A 19,767-nucleotide genomic window follows, 5' to 3' on the forward strand; every position below is an offset into this window, starting at 1 on the left:
AGCTTGAAGGGGCTCGAGACCCCAAAAGTACAACAATGTCAAGCAACCAGAGCTTCCAGGGACTAAGCCACTACCTAAAGACTATACATGGACTGACCCTGGACTCTGACCTCATAGGTAGCAATGAATATCCTAGTAAGAGCACCAGTGGAAGGGGAAGCCCTGGGTCCTCCTAAGACTGAACCCCCAGTGATCTAGATTTTTGGGGGGAGGGCGGCAATGGGGGGAGGATGGGGAGGGGAACACCGATAAGAAAGGGAAGGGGGAGGGGGATGTTTGCCCGGAAACCAGGAAATGGAATAACACTCGAAATGTATATAAGAAATACTCAAGTTAATTAAAAAAAAAAAACAGACCTCAACAGATACGTGGAGATTGAAATAATCCCATGTGTCATATCAGATCCCCAAGGGCTAAGGCTGGTCTTCAATAACAACAAAAATGGCAGAAAGTTCACATACACATGGAAGTTGAGCAACACTCTACTCAATGATAACTTGGTCAAGGAAGAAATAAATAAAGAAATTAAAGACTTTTTAAAATTTAATGAAAATGAAGGCACAACATACACAAACTTGTTGGACACAATGAAGGCAGTGATAACAGGAAAACTCTTAGCTCTGAGTGCCTCAAAAAGAAACTGGAGAGAGCATACACTAGGAGGCTTAACAGCACACCTAAAAGTTCTAAAACAAAAAGAAGCAAATACACCCAAGAGGAGTAGATGGTAGGAAATAATCGAACTTGGGCTGAAATCAACCAAGTACAAACAAAAAGAACTGACAAAACCAGGAGCTGGTTCTTTTGGAGATTCAATAAGATAGATAAACCCATAGCTAGACTAACCAGAGGGCAAAAGGAGTATATCCAAATTAACAGAGTCAGAAATGAACAGGAAGACAGCAACAGAAACTGAGGAAATTTAAAAAATTGTCAGATCTTACTACAAAACCCTATATTCAATGAAACTTGAAATTCTGGATGAAATGAATAATTTTCTAGACAGACACCAGGTACCAAAATTAAATCAGGAACAGATAAGCCATCTAAACAACCCCATAACTCCTAAAGAAATACAAGCAGTTATTAAAAGTCTCCCAACCAAAAAGAGCCCAGAACTAGATGGATTTAGTGCAGAATTCTATCAGACCGTCACAGAAGACTTTACCAATACTGTACAAACTATTCCACAAAATAGAAACAGACAGAGCACTACCAAATCCATTCTATGAAGCCACAATTATGCTTATACCTAAAGCACACAAAGACCCAACAAAGAAAAAGAACCCCAGACCAATTTCCCTTATAAATATCGACCCAAAAATACTCAATGAAATTCTTGCAAACTGAATCCAAGAACACATCAAAATGATCATCCATCATGATCCAGTAGGCATAATCCCAGGGATACAGGGATGGTTCAATATACAGAAATCCATCAACGGAATCCACTATATAAATAAACTCAAATAAAAACATCACATCATCATCTCATTAGATGCTGAGAAAGCATTTGACAAAATTCAACATCCTTTCATGGTAAAAGTCTTGGAAAGATCAGAAATTCAAGGCCCATACCTAAACATAGTAAAAGCAATGTACAGCAAGCCAGTAGCCAACATTAAACTAAATGGAGAGAACCTTGAAGCAGTCCTACTAAAATCAGGGACTAGACAAGGCTGCCCACTGTCTCCTTACTGATTCAATACAGTTTTTGAAGTCATAGCAAGAGCGACTAGTCAACAAAAGGAGGTCAAAGGGATACAAAGTGGAAAAGAAGAAGTCAAAATATCACTATTTGCAGATGATATGATAGTATATTTAAGTGACCGCAAAAGTTCCACCGGAGAACTACTAAGCCTGATAAACAGCTTCAGCAACATTGCTGGGTATAAAATTAACTCAAACAAATCCTCTACTCAAAGGATAAACAGGCTGAAAGAGAAAGTAGGAAAATGACACTCTTCACAATAGTCACAAATAACATAAAATGCCCCAGTGTAACTAACCAAGTAAGTGAAAAATCTGTATGAAAAGAACTTCAAGTCTCAGAAGAAAGAAACTTAAGAAGATCTCAGAAGAATGGACACTGAAAATATGGTGCATTTACACAATGGAGTACTACTCTGCTATTAAAAACAATGACACTATGAAATTCTTAGGCAAATATATGGAGCTAGAAAATATCATCCTGGGTGAGGTAACCAGGTCACAAAAGAATGCAAATAGTATGCACTTCCTGATAAGAGCATATTACCCAAAAGTTTGGAATACCTAAGAAAAAATTCACAGACCATATGTAATCCAAGCAGGAGGAAAACCAAAATGTGGATGCTTCATTCCTCTTTATAAGGGAGAACAAAATAGTCACAAGGGGAAATACAGGGACAAAGAGTGGAGTAGAGACTGAAAAAAGGCCATCCAGAGACTACCCTACCTGGGTATCCATCCCATATGCTGCCACCAAACCAAGTAACTATTGCTGATGCCAAGATGTGCTTGCTGACAAGAGCCAGATATGGATATCTCTTGAGAAAGCTCTGCCAGAGCCCTACTGATACAAATGAGGAAGGTTGCGGCCAACCATCAGACTGAATAAGGGGAGGAGATAGAGAAAAGACTGAAGAAGCAGAAGGGGTTTGCAACACCATAGTAAGAACAACAATATCAACCAACCAAACCCCACCAGAAATCCCAGTGACTAGACCATAAACCTCTACACATAGAGGGATCCATGACACTAGCCACATACGTGGCAGAGGGTGACCTTGTCCAGCATCAATGGGAGGAAAAGCTATTGTCCTGTGAAGGATTGTTTCCCCAATGTAGGGTAATGGCTGGTCTTTGATGTTGAAGTTGTTGTGTAGCCATGGGAGCATCCTCTTAGAAGCAGGGAGAGAGGGGAGGAGGAATGGGAGAGGGAGGAAAGGGGATAACATTTGAAATGTAAATGCATAAAATATCCAAGAACAATAAATTTATTTATAAAAAAAATAAAAAAATTAAAAAAAGAAGATCTCAGAAAATGGAAAGACCTCCCATGCTCATGTCTTGGCAGGATTAATTCAGTAAAAATGGCCATTTTGCCAAAAACAATCTACAGAATCAATGTAATACCCATCAAAATTCTAACTCAACTCTTCATAGAATTAGACAGAGCAGTTTGGAAAGTCATTTGGAATAAAAAAAAAAAAACAAGACAGGGGAAAGTATACTCAACAATAAAAGAACTTCTGGGGGAATCACCATCTCTGACCTCAAGCAGTATTACAGAGCAATAGTGATAAAAAACTGTATGGCACAGAAACAGACAGGTAGATCAATGGAATTGAAGACGCAGAAATGAAACCATATATGTATGGTCACTTGATCTTTCACAAAGGATCTAATACCATCCAGAATGTTGAAAAAGATAGCATTTTCAACAAATGGTGTGGGTTCAACTGGAGGTCAGCATGTAGAAGAATGGAAATCAATTCATTCTTATCATCCTGAATGAAGGTTAAGTACAAGTGGATCAAGGACTTCCACATCAAACCACTCAAACTAATAGAAGAAAAATTGGGGGAAATCCTCGAACACATGGGCACTGCGGAAAATTTCCTGAACAGAACACCAATGGCTTATGCTCTAAGATTAATAATCGACAAATGGGACCTCATAAAACTGCAAAGCATCTGTAAGGCAAAAGACACTGTGGTTAGAACAAAACGGCAACCAACAGATTGAGAAATGATGTTTACCAATCCTACATCTGATAGTGGGCTAATATCCAAAATATACAAGAAACCGGAGAAGATAGACTGCAGAGAGCCAAATAACCCTATTTAAAAATGGGATACAGAGATCTAGATAATATTGATGATGCTAAGAATTATGTGCTGACAAGAGTCGGATGTAGATGTCTCCTAAGAGGCACAACAGAGCATGTCAAATACAGAGGTGAATGCTGACAGCAAACCATTGACCTGAGACCAGGATCCCCGTGGAAGGAATTAGGGAAAGGATTGAAAGAGCTGAAGGGGCTTGCAACCCCATAAGAACAACAAAATCTACCAACCAGAGTTTCCAGGGACTAAAGCACTACACAAAGACTATACATGGACAGACCCATAGCTCCTGCTGCATATGTAGCAAAGAATGGCCTGGTTGGGCACCAATGAAAGAAGCCCTTGGTCCTGCCAAGACTGGACCTCCCCAATGTAGGGGAATGTCGAGGGTAAGGGGAGAGGTTGGGGAGAGGAACACCCCTATAGAACAAGGGGAAGGGGATGATATAGGGGGCTTATGTCCAGGAAACCTGGAAAGGGAATAACATTTCAAATGTAAATATAAAAATATCCAATAAAAGAAAAAGTATCCAATTTTAAAAGATGGGGTACAGAAGTAAACAAAGGATTCTCAGCTGAAGAATATCATAAGGCTGAGAAATACCTAAAGAAATGTTCAACAGCCTTAGTCATCAGGGAAATGAAATCCAAACAACCCTGAGATTCCACCTCACATCAGTGAGAATGGCTAAGATCAAAAACTCAGGTGACAGCACATGCTGGTGAGGATGTGAAGAAAGAGGAACACTCCTCCATTGTTGGTGGGATTGCAAAACGGTACAACCACTCTGGAAATCAGTCTGAAGGTTCCTTAGAAAAATTGGACATTGTACTACCTAGGACCCAGCTATACCAGTCCTGGGCATATACCCAAATCATGCTCCAACATAAAACAAGGACACATGCTCCACTATGTTCATATCAGCATCATTTATAAAACCCAGAAGCTGGAAAGAACCCAGATGCCCTTTGATTGGATTGGATACAGAAAATGTGGTACATCTGCACAATGGAGTACTACTCAGCTATCAAAAACAATGACTTCATGAAATTCATAGGCAAATGGAATGAACTGGAAAACATCATCCTGAGTGAGGTAACCCAATCACAGGAAAACACACTTGGTATGCACTCACTGATAAGTGGAAATTAGCCCAAATGCTCGAATTACCCAAGATTCAATCCACAGACCACAGGAAGCTCAAGAAGAAGGATGACCAAAATGGAGATGCTCCTACTCCTTCTTAAAAAGGGGGAACAAAAATATCCATAGAAGGGGATATGGAGGCAAAGTTTAGAGCAGAGAATGAAGGAACAGTCATTCAGAGCCTGCCCCACATGTGGACCATATATATACAGCCACCAAAACAAGATAAGATTGATAAAGCTAAAAAGTGTATGCTGAAAGGGACCAGATATAGATCTCTCCTGAGATACACATTCAGATCATATCAAATACAGAGGTCAATGCTAGCAGCAAACCACCGAACTCAGAACAGGTCCCCCTTTGGGGGGAATTAGCGGAAAGATTCAAAGAGCTAAAGGGACTTGAAGCCCCATAAGAACAACAATGCCAACCAACCAGAGCTTCCAGGAACTAAACCACTACCGAAAGATTATACCTGGACTGAACCTTGGCTCCAACTGCACATGTAGCAGAGAATAGCCTTGTTGGGGCACCAGTGGAAGGGGAAGCCCTTGGTCCTGCCAAGGTTGGACCCTCAGTGCAGGGGAATGTCAGTTGGGGGTAGTTGGTAAGGGAGGAGGATGGGGGGAACACCCGTATGGGGGAGGGGGAGAGGATGGGGGGACGATTGACAGGAAACAAGGAAAGGGGATAATGTTTGAAATATAAATAAAGAAATATATCTAATAAAAAACCTGAATAAAGAGGATGAAGAAGACACTGAACAGTGGACAGATGCCTCATGCTCATGGAACAGTAGGATTAATATATTAATATATATTGAGAGTTTGTATTGCCAGAGTGAGTTATTAACTCAATGAAGTATCCATAAAAATAGCAATGACTTATTGAAGCAAATGGAGAAATATCCTAAACTTTACAATCCCATTTAATTCTGTTGTTCTGGAAACCAGACAAAGGGAAAGACACACACAGGCAAGAACTCTATGACTGAGTTGCAGCTCCAGCCCTTCATTTTCCTATGCAGAGTCTTTATGTGTAGCGCAGGTTAGCCTTGTGCCTGTACCTCACATGCGCTGGTTCATAGATGAGGCTACCATGCCCAGCTCTGTTAGAAAAGGATGCAGGCTTTTTCTTGTTTGTTTGTTTTTTATTTTCAGTGCTGGAAATTGAACCTACAGCCTTAGAAATGATAGGTAAGAACTCCTTGGCCATGTTTCCCAGATTCTATTACTCTGTTGGGTCAGTTGGATGCCTAGTTTTGAATTCTGGAGTATTGTCTGAACATTTCAAAATCAGAATGCATTCATCCATTAAGGAATAAGGAGGAATTGATTCAAAGGAGTCTTGACAGATTCTTGACAGGAAATTGATGATGATGTTGTCCACTTTATAACACTCGGGTAAGGAATAAATTCGTAAACCCAACCAGAGAAAAACTAGAGCACCTGGCAGTAAATCCTAATGGTTTAAGCCAACATAGGTGACTAAAAGGAAAAACAAAGTAAGTCATGTGAAATTAATCACCTCTTTCTCAGAGGAGGTGGTCAAACTCAATCTTATCTGTCAACAAGGAGTGTTTATTTATTCTAAATGTTCAGAAAATGTGCTACAATTTAGCTCTGGTTTTGATGGCTTTTCTCTGCCTAGAGCTAAGTTACTTACCCTTCATCACTTTGATTTTCTTGGTTATGATGAAGTGACTATAATGGTGGTAGAATTCTTAGTTGACTATTGGAAATACATGTGACTGGTAGATTGGGACAGATATTAATCAGCCCTAAGATCCCTAAAATGGAGAAGAGACTGCACTCTGTGCACATCCAGACGCCAAAGGAAAACACCAAACGCCATCTGGAACCCTGGTGCACGGAGGCTCCCGGAAAGAGCGGCGCAGATCTTCCCGGTTGCTGACGCCGCGGAGAGGACTTAGGCAGTACCCCACGAGCAAACTTGAGCCTTGGAACCGCAGGTAGGACCAACTTTTCCCCTGCAAGAAACCTGCCTGGAGAACTCAGGACACAGGGGCAAAATTCCTCTAGGACCGGGCACTTCCTGTGTTTACCGGAAGTCCCACACCCGCAGATCCCGGCCGCAGCAGCTCTCTGTTCCCAAACCCCGTGGGAGAGAGACCTCACCGCCTGATCAGGTGGGCACTCCTGAGGCTGTAGAGCGGAGGAGACCACCAACACTGCCCACCCCTGCCCACATCCCTGGCCCAAGAGGCAACTGTATAAGGCCTCTGGGTTCCCGTAGAGGAGGGCCCAGGAGCGGCAGGATCCCTGCACCTGAGACACCGCCGGAACCTGAAGGAAACAGACCGGATAAACAGTTCTCTGCACCCAAATCCTGTGGGAGGGAGAGCTAAACCTTCAGAGAGGCAGACACGCCTGGGAAACCAGAAGAGACTGCACTCTGTGCACATCCAGACGCCAGAGGAAAACACCAAACGTCATCTGGAACCCTGGTGCACGGAGGCTCCCGGAAAGAGCGGCGCAGATCTTCCCAGTTGCTGCCGCCGCGGAGAGGACTTGGGCAGTACCCCACGAGCAAACTTGAGCCTTGGAACCACAGGTAGGACCAACTTTTCCCCTGCAAGAAACCTGCCTGGTGAACTCAAGACACAGGCCCACAGGAACAGCTGAAGACTTGTAGAGAGGAAAAACTACACGCCCGAAAGCAGAACACTCTGTCCCCATAACTGGCTGAAAGAAAACAGGAAAACAGGTCTACAGCACTCCTGACACACAGGCTTATAGGACAGTCTAGCCATGGTCAGAAATAGCAGAACAAAGTAACACTAGAGATAATCTGATGGCGAGAGGCAAGCGCAGGAACCCAAGCAACAGAAACCAAGACTACATGCCATCATCGGAGCCCAATTCTCCCACCAAAACAAACACGGAATATCCAAACACACCAGAAAAGCAAGATCTAGTTTCAAAATCATATTTGATCATGATGCTGGAGGACTTCAAGAAAGACATGAACACACTTAGGGAAACACAGGAAAACATTAATAAACAAGTAGAAGCCTACAGAGAGGAATCGCAAAAATCCCTGAAAGAATTCCAGGAAAACACAATCAAACAGTTGAAGGAATTAAAAATGGAAATAGAAGCAATCAAGAAAGAACACATGGAAACAACCCTGGACATAGAAAATCAAAAGAAAAGACAAGGAGCTGTAGATAGAAGCTTCACCAACAGAATACAAGAGATGGAAGAGAGAATCTCGGGAGCAGAAGATTCCATAGAAATCATTGACTCAACTGTCAAAGATGATGTAAAGCAGAAAAAGCTACTGGTCCAAAACATACAGGAAATCCAGGACTCAATGAGAAGATCAAACCTAAGGATAATAGGTATAGAAGAGAGTGAAGACTCCCAGCTCAAAGGACCAGTAAATATCTTCAACAAAATCATAGAAGAAAACTTCCCTAACCTAAAAAAAGAGATACCCATAGGCATACAAGAAGCCTACAGAACTCCAAATAGATTGGACCAGAAAAGAAACACCTCCCGTCACATAATTGTCAAAACACCAAACGCACAAAATAAAGAAAGAATATTAAAAGCAGTAAGGGAAAAAGGTCAAGTAACATATAAAGGCAGACCTATCAGAATCACACCAGACTTTTCGCCAGGAACTATGAAGGCCAGAAGATCCTGGACAGATTTCATACAGACCCTAAGAGAACACAAATGCCAGCCCAGGTTACTGTATCCTGCAAAACTCTCAATTAACATAGATGGAGAAACCAAGATATTCCATGACAAAACCAAATTTACACAATATCTTTCTACAAATCCAGCACTACAAAGGATAATAAAGGGTAAAGCCCAACATAAGGAGGCAAGCTATACCCTAAAAGAAGCAAGAAACTAATCGTCTTGGCAACAAAACAAAGAGAATGAAAGCACACAAACATAACCTCACATCCAAATATGAATATAACAGGAAGCAATAATCACTATTCCTTAATATCTCTCAACATCAATGGCCTCAACTCCCCAATAAAAAGACATAGATTAACAAACTGGATACGCAATGAGGACCCTGCATTCTGCTGCCTACAGGAAACACACCTCAGAGACAAAGACAGACACTACCTCAGAGTGAAAGGCTGGAAAACAACTTTCCAAGCAAATGGTCAGAAGAAGCAAGCTGGAGTAGCCATTCTAATATCAAATAAAATCAATTTTCAATTAAAAGTCATCAAAAAAGATAAGGAAGGACACTTCATATTCATCAAAGGAAAAATCCACCAAGATGAACTCTCAATCCTCATCTTCGATTGGTTTATATAAAAGTGTGCAATTTCTAGGCTTGAAAGTAAAATGATGCTATCTGGTGCTGGATAGAGGAGCCTTATTTTTTATTATGGCAGCTTGCTATTTTTGTAACATGGTGATTTGGTTGAACACAATAAAGTACAGTAGTAACTGAAAAAAAAAAAAGAATGGAGGTGGTGGTAGTATGGGGTGTGGAACAGTAGGAGGGTAGACCAGGAGGGGAATAAAATCTGAAGTGTAAAAATAAATAAATAAAAATGAATAAATCTAATGAAGTCAGAAATCATCATAAACACCTGCCTGAATGCAGTGGTAGGGTTTACTTCTTGCCTCCGAAAAGCAGAGATGCTGGAGGCCTCCTGGGATTTATTTGTCCAAGCATATTTGAGCTAGAAACATTGGTGCACCAATCTACAGTCTTGGCTACTTGGGAGGCTGCTTGAGCCCCAAAATGGTATGCCAGTCTGGGCAACATCACAAGATGTTTGTTTTCAAAATAAAACAAAACAAAATGTAACAAAATTAAGATAGCTCTTTGTCAAAATACTGGATTCCCTGATCAGCCTCACTTTAAGTCCTAATTTAAGCATAGCTGTTTGAAGCCAATCCTAGTGGGATAAACCTGAAATCTCAGCTCCTCAAGAGAATCAGAAGTTCAAGGCCTATCTGAGCTACAGTGAACTGAACACATCTGGTCAAATTATAGAGAGCAGGATTCAAGAAAGGAAGGTGGAAGGAAGGTGAGGAGGGAGGAAGTGAGGGAGGGAGAGGACGAGAAAAGGGTGGAGGGAGGAAAGGAAAGGAAAGAAGGAAGGAAGGATAAAAGAGAAGAGGAGAATAAAAGAAAAGCTAGGAGGGTCAGTAAGAAGCTTTCCGTGTGGGAGGGGAGCACCCATAAAGAAGGGGGGGGGATGTTTGCCCGGATACCGGGAAAGGGAATAACACTCGAAATGTATATAAGAAATACTCAAGTTAATAAAAAAAAATAAAATGTAAAAAAATTTAAAAAAAAAGATCCCTAAAATGGCCCTCCATACATTAGAAGGTGCTGAAAACACGTATGTTGAGGGCAAATCCCAGGCATTCTTTTGCCCTTGCTTTTTCAAACTGGTTAACATATATGTGATCCATGGGAATTTTGTGAAGAAGAATCACCACAAGTTGTTAGTGTCTACACAAATTGATAAGAAATGTGTGTGTGTGTGTGTGTGTGTGTGTGTGTGTGTGTGTGTGTGTAGTTTTCAACTCCATCACCCTTTATAATCATTCTTACTATAAATTACCAAAGCCAGAGCTATGCCCATCCTCAAATACACATTTACCATTTACAACCTTTTATGAATGTCAACTGATACTGATTGTGTTCCTCTGTAGTTTGTGCTCCCATTCCTTTGTATACATGCTTAGAAGTGGGATCTTACCACCATAATTCATTGCTTTTCATATCTGCCAGGTTTACCTGACAGAAGTAATTTATATAAATGAATTATTTAGCCTATGTCAAAGTTCCTAGTGAATTTTTAAGTACATCATGATGAGAGGGAATTAGGCAGACCAAGCCGTAATATCACAGCAGAACAGCAAGAAAACAAGTAGCAATGCTGACTCTCTATTTTTCTCTTCTGTTTATGCCCAGGACCTCAGTCTAAAGGAAGTTCTGCTGACATTTAAGGCGAGTCTCCTTCAACTTGTTCTAATCACTCATTTAATGGTTGGATGGTTCATTGTCCTTGTAAAGACAGAAACTCAACAAGAGACAAGACCTGATGTAATTTGTCAATACAACAGAATGTATAGGGCACAGGTCATGAAAGCCAGTTATCATGTATTCAACTTTTCTTGACAGATAGCTGGGTACGTAGGTGGGTGAGAACTTTGCCTGCACATCACAGCTTTTTCTAAATTATTTCATGTTAGATCACATGATAGATGTTTGGCCTACTATTTCAACAGTGATGTTGGTACTGTGGTTCCTAGGGCTCACCGCTCTGCCCTTCCTTCAAGTGATCCTTCTTGTTCTTCAGGGAGTGGTTCCATGAATTTCAGGTTACTTTTGCGCTTTCTGTGATTATTATCTACATTTTCTGTCTCACTTCACAGCCACGGGTAGATTCCGAAAACAAAAGAACATGTCCTTTACACTAAAAGTGATGGAAGCAACCTCACTTATGTGTGACCAGGTACGATCAAGCATTTAAGGATGAAAGTTGTCCCATGTAAAGATCCATATGAATCCACTAAGCCTAACAACCTGAGTTTAATCCCTGAAACCTATATAGTTGAAGAAGATAATTGACTTGTAGAAGTCATCCTGTGGCCTCCACAATGTCCTATGGTACACATGCAAACACTCTAAATAAATAAACATAACTGAAAAACAAAAAAGGAAAGAGTAAGATTCATATGGTCACATTGGGGAAAGGGAACTCAGAGTCTATATCTAGTACATAGACAGAGGCTCAAGTGGAGGGACTGGGTTATGAACCCACAATCAAAACTCCTGACCCATAATTGTTCCTGTCTAAAAGAACTGCAGGGATAAAAATGCAGATGAGACTGAAGGAAAGGCAATACAATGACCAGCCCAACTACGCATCTATCTCACGGGAGGACACCAAGGTCTGACGTTACTATGCTATGATATGCCTTCAGACAGGAGCCTAGCATAGCTGTCCTCTGAGAGCCCCTACCAGCAGCTGACTGACACAGAAACAGATACTTAGACCCAACCGTTTCACTGAAGTCAGGGATCCCTATAGTTGAATTAGGGGAGAGTGACCCCATAGGAAGACCAACAGTCTCAACTAAACCAGACCCCAGGGAGCTCCCAGAGACTAAACCACTGAACAGTAGCATCCACAGGCTGGTCTGATGAAGCCCCTGGCACATATGTGCAGAGGTCTGCATGGTCTGGGCTCAGTGGGAGAAGATGTGCTTAATCGTTGAGAGACTTGAGGCCCCAGGGAAGGGGGAGGTCCGGTGGGGCAGGGAGCACCCTCTTAGAGGCAAGGAAGGAAAGAATGGGATGAGGAACTGTGGGAGGGAGGACCAAGGGGGGGCAAAGAGTGGAATTAAATAAATAAAATGTTTTTTAGAAAAGATTCATATGTTCTATCCAAGGTAATAATGACCAGTATCTTTCTGTCTATCATGCATCTATTCTTCCATGAGCATGTAATGAAGGACATCTTCTGGAGCATGAATCCAGGTTTATTCCTGAGTATATTTTTAGGAATATTCTCCCTTGTGTCACATCACTTTTCTGTTTTGCTTTGTTTTGTTTTGTTTTGTTTTGAGACAGGATATCACTATGTGGCCCTGGTTATCCTGGAACTCACTCAGTAGACCAGAATGGGCCATCAAACTCAGAGATCCACCTGCCTCTACCTCCTGGGTGCTGGGATTAAAGGTGTGCACCATCAGTACCCAGCCAAGCACATCCCTTTTTAAGGAGAAGACTGAAAGAGTCCTTTCTCTGAAGGCACTTGAGACCATATGAACAAGAATGCCAAGCAACCAGAGCTTCCAGGGACTAAAGCACTACCCAAAGACTATACATGGACTGACCCTGGGCTCCAACTGCATATGTAGCAATGAATAGCCTAGTAAGGGCACCAGTGGAAGGGGAAGACCTTGGACCTGTTAAGACTGAACCCCCAGTGAATGGGATTGTTGGGGGGAGGGCAGTAATGGGAGGAGGATGGGGAGGGGAAACCCATATAGAAGGGGAGGGGGAGCGGTTAGGGGATGTTGGCCTGGAAACCAGGAAAGGGAATAACAATTGAAATGTAAATAAGAAATACCCAATTTAATAAAGATGGAGAAAAAAAGATAAAACATGAAATGCTAACATGTGGTGTTCACTCCAAAAAGCTACAAAATATCAGCAAAATTGGGGAATGAAATAAGAGGCCACCTGTGCTGTACTTCAATCATAACATGGAAAGCTGTAAGTTGTTCTTTTGTTTATTTTGTTTTATACGACCTCACAGTTGAGTTCCTCTTAACCCTTAGAGGGCTTTTCAGACTTGGACTTAAAAACTATTACAGGGGTAGTGAACACAGCTGACATTGTGAAATAGACATGGTCCCTGGAGGACTACAGTGGAATGCTACACCCAAATCTCTGTAGTTAAAGGCTTATTCCAAGAGCAGTGATAGTGTGTCGTCTTTGTGGAGCCTCAAGAGGTGAAGTCCTGTAAAATGTTCATGGGTTTTTGTGTGTTGCCCATGAAGGCAATTATGTAACCCTTAGCTTGAAATTCAGTCCCTCTGTTTTGAAATTTGAGTTATTCATATCTCCTGAGCCACTAACACACGCCATATTCTGTAATCTTCATCATGAGAGAAATGAATTTGACCTCTCAGTTTTGAACACTTAAACTCCTAAACTATAAGATAATTAAAACTCTTTTCATAGTAATAATCCCAAGCAACTATTTTGTTAGAGTATATGGTATGTTCAAAAGAAAGCATTTAATTGAGGACTTGTTTACTGTTTCAGAGGGTGAGTAGTCCATTACCATCATGGCAGGGAGCATGGCAGCAGGCAGGCAAGCCTGGCACTAGAGTACTAGCTGAGACCATACATTGTATCTTCAAGATGGGCTTTTTATACCTCAAAGCTATAATGGGTGCATGTTGCCTGACTGATTGATTAGTATTGTAGTTCATAAAGTTCACTGCTTGGCAAGACTGTTGAAGTTTGAGTAGTATTGGTACTAAATCTTCCTAGGAACTTAAGTAAAATTCAGCACTGAATATGTCTGACCCTAGATTTTTCTTTGTAGGCAGACTTTTAATTGTTAATTCAATCCCATTGCTTGTTGTGGGCCTGTTTTACTGTCTTTGGTATAATGACCACACTTCCTCTATATGTTACTTCATCCTTCTCCCTTGCATCTTTCAATATTCTTTTCTGTGTGGGCTGTATGTTTGGTGCTTTGATTATTACGTGGCTGGTCTACATAGTGAGTTACAGGTCAGGTCATAGCTACATAGAAAGACACTGTTTTTAAAAATAATACCCAGGGGTTGGGGATTTAGCTCAGTGGTAGAGCCCTTGCCTAGGAAGCGCAAGGCCCTGGGTTCGGTCCCCAGCTCCGAAAAAAAGAACCAGAAAAAAAAATAATAATACCCAAACTAAAAGTAAACTATTTGGGTGTGATGTTGTGCAAATAGTAGGTTTCATTGTGACATTCTATACAATTATCAATGTATATTTGTTCTTTTTTATATTTTTGGTTGTGAGCCTAGCCTTTAACGGCTGAGCCATCTCTCCAGCCCTGTTCTTTTTTAACATACCCTACCACATCCTTTTTCTTTTCTCCTTCTGGTCCCTGTCCTCACCCCAAATATTTTCTCTTCTGATTTCTTGTTCTCAAACTATGCTTATATACTTATATACATATATGATTCATATAAAATATACATTGGACATATAAAAGTATGTGATATTGGTCTTCTGATTCTAATAGTTTTCACTCAACGTAATGCTCTTTTTTCCACCCTTTTCCATATAAATGACATATTTTCAATCTTCTTTATAGCCATTTAAACTCCTATTACAATATATATAAACATTATGTATGTAAACATTTTATTTGTACAATCATCTACTGATAGAGTCATCAAGCTGGCTTTATAACTAAGCTATTGTGAATAGTGCAACAACTCACATAACAGAGCTAGGCAAGTTCCTGTGCAGGAGTCTTACTCAGATTCCATCAGGTGTACACCCCAAAGATAGAGCTGAATTATGAGTAGCTCAGGTTTTGAGAAATCTTCATACTCATTTCCATAATTGCTATTCCAGAAACTACACTTACATCTCAAGTATTTGCTCATTTTATGTGTATAAATGTGTGACTGATGGCTTGGATGTATATGTACCAAATGCATGCAGGAACCCAGAGAGGTTAGAAAATGGCATCAGATCCCCTGGAACTAGTGTTACTGTGAGATACTATATGGGTGCCAAGAACTCAGTTTCTTTGCAAAATCAGTAAGTGCTCTTACCCCCTGAGCTGTCTCTCCAGCCAGCCACAGAGACTCCCATTTGTTAGTGGTTGTCTTATACTATTCAATATGGCAGATTTTTTTTTACATATACTATCTGTTATCCTGACAAAAGCTCATCCTGACAAAAAGTGTTATTTAAATGCCCATCTTACCAATGTCTAAAAGAAATCTTAGAGAGAAAAGAATTTAACTTTCCCAAGACAGGACCTGAGTAGATTTTAGATTCTAGACCTTTTCAATAATGAGTCAAAATTGGTGAGCCCCTTTCCAAACTGGAGGGTATTTACAAAGAAGGTTAGCAAAAGGAAAGTTTGCCTTGCAGAGTGAGGATGCCATAATGCACTCACCCCAACCACTGAAATCAACAGAAAGTGACAGACAATGGATGAAGCAGCTTGAGGTTTGTAAGGGAGAAAAGGGGGACAGAAGGAAGGTGAAGCAGGAAGAAAACGAGGGATGCTATTAACAAAGCAAATAAAGAGAGAAAAGAGGGGTTGGGGATTTAGCTCAGTGGTAGAGCGCTTGCCTAGCAAGCGCAAGGCCCTGGGTTCGGTCCCCAGCTCCGAAAAAAAGAAAAGGAAAAAAAAAGAGAGAGAGAGAGAGAGAAAAGAATGAGGAGAATGGAGTAAAAGGAAGGGATAGATGAGACCACCTTAAAAATCAGAAGAGCAGATGATAAAACCAGCCTGCAGTGCTGGAGTCTGCACTGGACTTTAGAAGTCAACACTTTGCTGTGGCCATTTGTCATCACAGTGGTTCCCAGAGTCTCAAAATCTGTTTCCCTGCTTTCTTCAATGAAACCAGTGTTCTTTGGCTCTTCTTCGCCCTCTTATGTTTCCTGGTGCAGTGCCATGGTAAACATATGACTTGGGTTCTTATTTATTGGGCAAGACTAAGGTGATTGCCTGAGCAATAGATAGAGGAACACTGAGGTCTCAGCTCCAGAGTTTCCTGATTTCTGTCTTGGACAACAGAACAACCCACAGGGACTGCCTCAACATGAAGCTGGTGTTTCTATTCTTGTTGGTCACCATCCCCATTTGCTGCTATGCCAGTGGTAAGTTCTGTAGAAGGGAAGAGTGCTTTTGGACCACACATTCTTACTGTGTCTTCCAGGAAGAAGTCATCATACCTGAGCACTAGTATAAAGTGTCTGATGTACTAACTCCATGGATCAACATTAGTTCAGATAATAAAAAGGGTATCTCTACTGTGGATTTGATTCCTGTGTTGGAGCTGCATGTCATGTGTCAATACCATATAAAATGTCCTATTATGAAAACTGGTCTTTTAAAATCCACAGCAAGGCTCAGGTTTGATTATGAGATATTTCAGCAGAAATGGATGGGGCCTTACAATCTTTCTGCTGCTCTACTGTGATGCTTTCTGAGCCTTGGGTACAGGAGTTATGTTGCACCAGTTGGGGATGGGCACGTTATGATCAGATTTCTCTGCATTTCAACTAGTTATGGTTTTCTTTAATAGTCTCTGTCTGTTGAAACAAACTACAGGCAACTAAGGAATTTCAAGACCAGGAGAAATAATCTTTCCCAGGGATAAGCTCTCTAATTGGTTATCTAATACCATGATCAGCCCTGAAATCATAAACAAACAAGTAACATTAAATGAATGCAGAGAGAGAGAGAGAGAGAGACAGAGAGAGACAGAGACAGAGACAGAGACAGAGACAGAGATAGAGAGAGACAGAGGAGACAGACAGACAAAGACAGACAGAGAGAGGAAGAGACAGACAGACAGAGACAGAGAGGACATGGAAGGGTTGGAGAGAGAGATAAGGAAAAGGGGGAGATGATGTCATTATACTTTAATTTAAGAACACAAATTTAAAAATAAATGTGGTCATCTGAGCAGTGGTGGTGCACCTCTTTAATCCCAGCACTCAGGAGCAGAGGCAAACAGATCTCTGAGTTCAAGGCCAGCCTGGTCTACAGAGTGTGTTCCAGGATAGCCAAGGCTACACAGAGAAACCCTGTCTCAGAAAAACAATGTGATTAGTATAAACGACTCTCATGTAGTGTGGTTTGTAGAGTGTACATTGTTTTTATTGCCTACTTTATTTGGCACAGGTTGAAAAAACTGTGAAGGACTTAGTGAATTTTAAATAAGATTGAAGACCCATGACTAGCACTAGTTCAAATGAAACAAAATCCTGAGTTCCTTCCTGCCCACCCCTAGTCTAGCTGCATGAGTTCACTTCAACACTAGGGTTTCTGGTTATGTTGTTTTGTGATGCAGATGCTAGAGTTAAGAGAACAGCTTGGCTAACATTCGAGCTGTGATATTTATAGGATGTTTGAACATAGTCCATGATGTTCTCAAGATAGTAATGAAATATGCTTACCATAGCCAGCAAAACAGCTGCCATCACTTCAGTTTTCTCGTTAGTGAAGGGTATGGGAGGTGTGGCTTAGTTGTGATAGGATGTAAGGTGCAAAGTTTGAAGTTTTTAAGTGGAATCTCTCAGCCGGCATATTCTGTCCCAGATTTGGCAGTGCCCCATCACCATTGCTAATCTGTGTTTCCACTTGTACACATGAACATGAATGTAATGATAGGTAAGCATTAATGAGTTCAAACCTCCATTCATGAATGTCATGTCTTTCTAGGTTCTGGCTGCAGTATTCTAGATGAAGTTATTAGAGGTACAATTAATTCAACTGTGACTTTACATGACTATATGAAATTAGTTAAGCCATATGTACATGATCATTTTACTGCAAATGCTGTGAAGCAATTCAAGCAGTGTTTTCTAGATCAGACCAACAAGACTGTTGAAAATGTTGCGTGATGACGGTAACTTTGAATTTGTTTTGTTTTTTTGTTTTGTTGTTTTTGTTTTGTAAACTGTGAAATCACTAACAAGGCGGAAGGAGAGAACTAGCTTCCAACAGACAGTTGTTCTCTGATTTCCCACACTTATGGGCCCACCACACAGAAATACACATGCTAATTATACACATTCTAGAGGTCAATGCCAGCAGCAAACCACCGAACTGAGAACAGGACCCCCTTGGGGGAAACTAGATGAAGTATTGAAAGAGTTGAAGGAGCTTGCAACCCCATAAAAACAACGATACCAACCCACCAGAGCTTCCAGGGACTAAACCACTACCGGAAGACTATACATGGACTGACCCAGGGCTCCAAATGCATAGGTAGCAGAGAATAGCTTTGTTGGGGTACCAGTGAAAGGGAAAAGCTTTGGACTTGCCAAGGTTGGACCCCCAGTGCAGGAAAACATGGGGGAGGGCAATGAGGGGGATGTATAGGGAGAACACCCGTATGGGAGAGAGGGAGGGGAAGGAATGGGGGCTTATGGACAGGAAACCAGGAAGGGGAATAACCTTTGAAATGTAAGTAAGGAAATATATAATAAAAAAATTACTAAGAAAAATGAACAAAAATGCTAGCAAGAAAAAATGGTTTTTATCCTGTGACTTTTAAGGACAATTCTAAATTTAAGACATCTCTTTGTTTTGGTTCTCCAGGAGGCAATATTTAACAGTGAAAGCTGTCAACAGCCATCCTAAACATCTACAAGATCTTTGGCTCACAGGACTCCAGGAAACTGGCAATGGCCAAGCAACTGATAACACAGATCATAACTCTTCTTTCTTGACCCTTTTTTTCTACCTATAAAGTACAAGACAATTGTTGAAACCTCACATTTATGTCTTTCCATTTTATTAAATTATCTGCATACAATTCTCTCTCGTTTTATTTCATAAAAAAATAACCTAAGTGGGCTGCTCTGTCTCACACTTGGAGTTTTACACACACATATGCACATGCCATACACACAGAGGTAGACATTAGGAAATGCCCAGGTGAGGAAGTGAAGAAGAAAAGCAGCTTCCTCAACCCTTGTGAGTCTCTGCTATGAAGAAGCCCCCCAGCTGCTCTCTTCTCATCATTCTGCACACACTGCACATAGCCCTCCTGAGACGCTGGGGCTGGGATGTTGGGAGGTTGGATAACACTCCTGCTACCACCACTCTTTTCCTATCTTATCCTCTAACCCCCCCCCAACACTTCATTTTCTAAAATCTTGATAACCCATGTGCACATGAGTACTGGGCCATGGAAATAGATTTCCTCCTTCTGTTCCCTGTACGGTGCTAGGATACTCTGCAGTAGGAACTGAGGATGCCTGAATTTGAACAAAACAATATATACCTACGTAAACTCTTGTGTTTAGGCTCCACTTCTGACAGAGGAGAGTCTGGATTAAACCATTTTTTTTCAACTCAGCTCAGTGGTTTCCTCTTTTTTTTTTCTTATAAGGACAACATTTAATTGGGGCTAGCTTACAGGTTCAGCGGTTCAGACCATTATCATCATGGTGGGAACATGGCAACATCTAGGCAGACATGGTGCAGGAGGAGCTGAGAGTTCTACATCTTCATCTGAAGGCTGATAATAGAAGACTGACTTCTAAGCAGCTAGGATTCAG

General features: G+C 41.2%; 1 long non-coding RNA gene across 1 annotated transcript; it reads left to right on the forward strand.

The window, feature by feature from the left end:
- Positions 1-16,179: 16,179 nt before the first annotated feature.
- Positions 16,180-19,565, forward strand: LOC147997051 (uncharacterized). The gene is made up of 3 exons (XR_015652928.1): positions 16,180-16,350; positions 17,921-18,107; positions 18,803-19,565. It is a non-coding gene; the product is annotated as an uncharacterized LOC147997051 (long non-coding RNA).
- The last annotated feature ends 202 nt before the right edge of the window (positions 19,566-19,767 follow it).

This window comes from Rattus norvegicus, chromosome 1, assembly GCF_021556685.1.
Source record: "Rattus norvegicus strain SHRSP/BbbUtx chromosome 1, alternate assembly SHRSP_T2T, whole genome shotgun sequence".
NCBI lineage: Eukaryota > Metazoa > Chordata > Mammalia > Rodentia > Muridae > Rattus > Rattus norvegicus.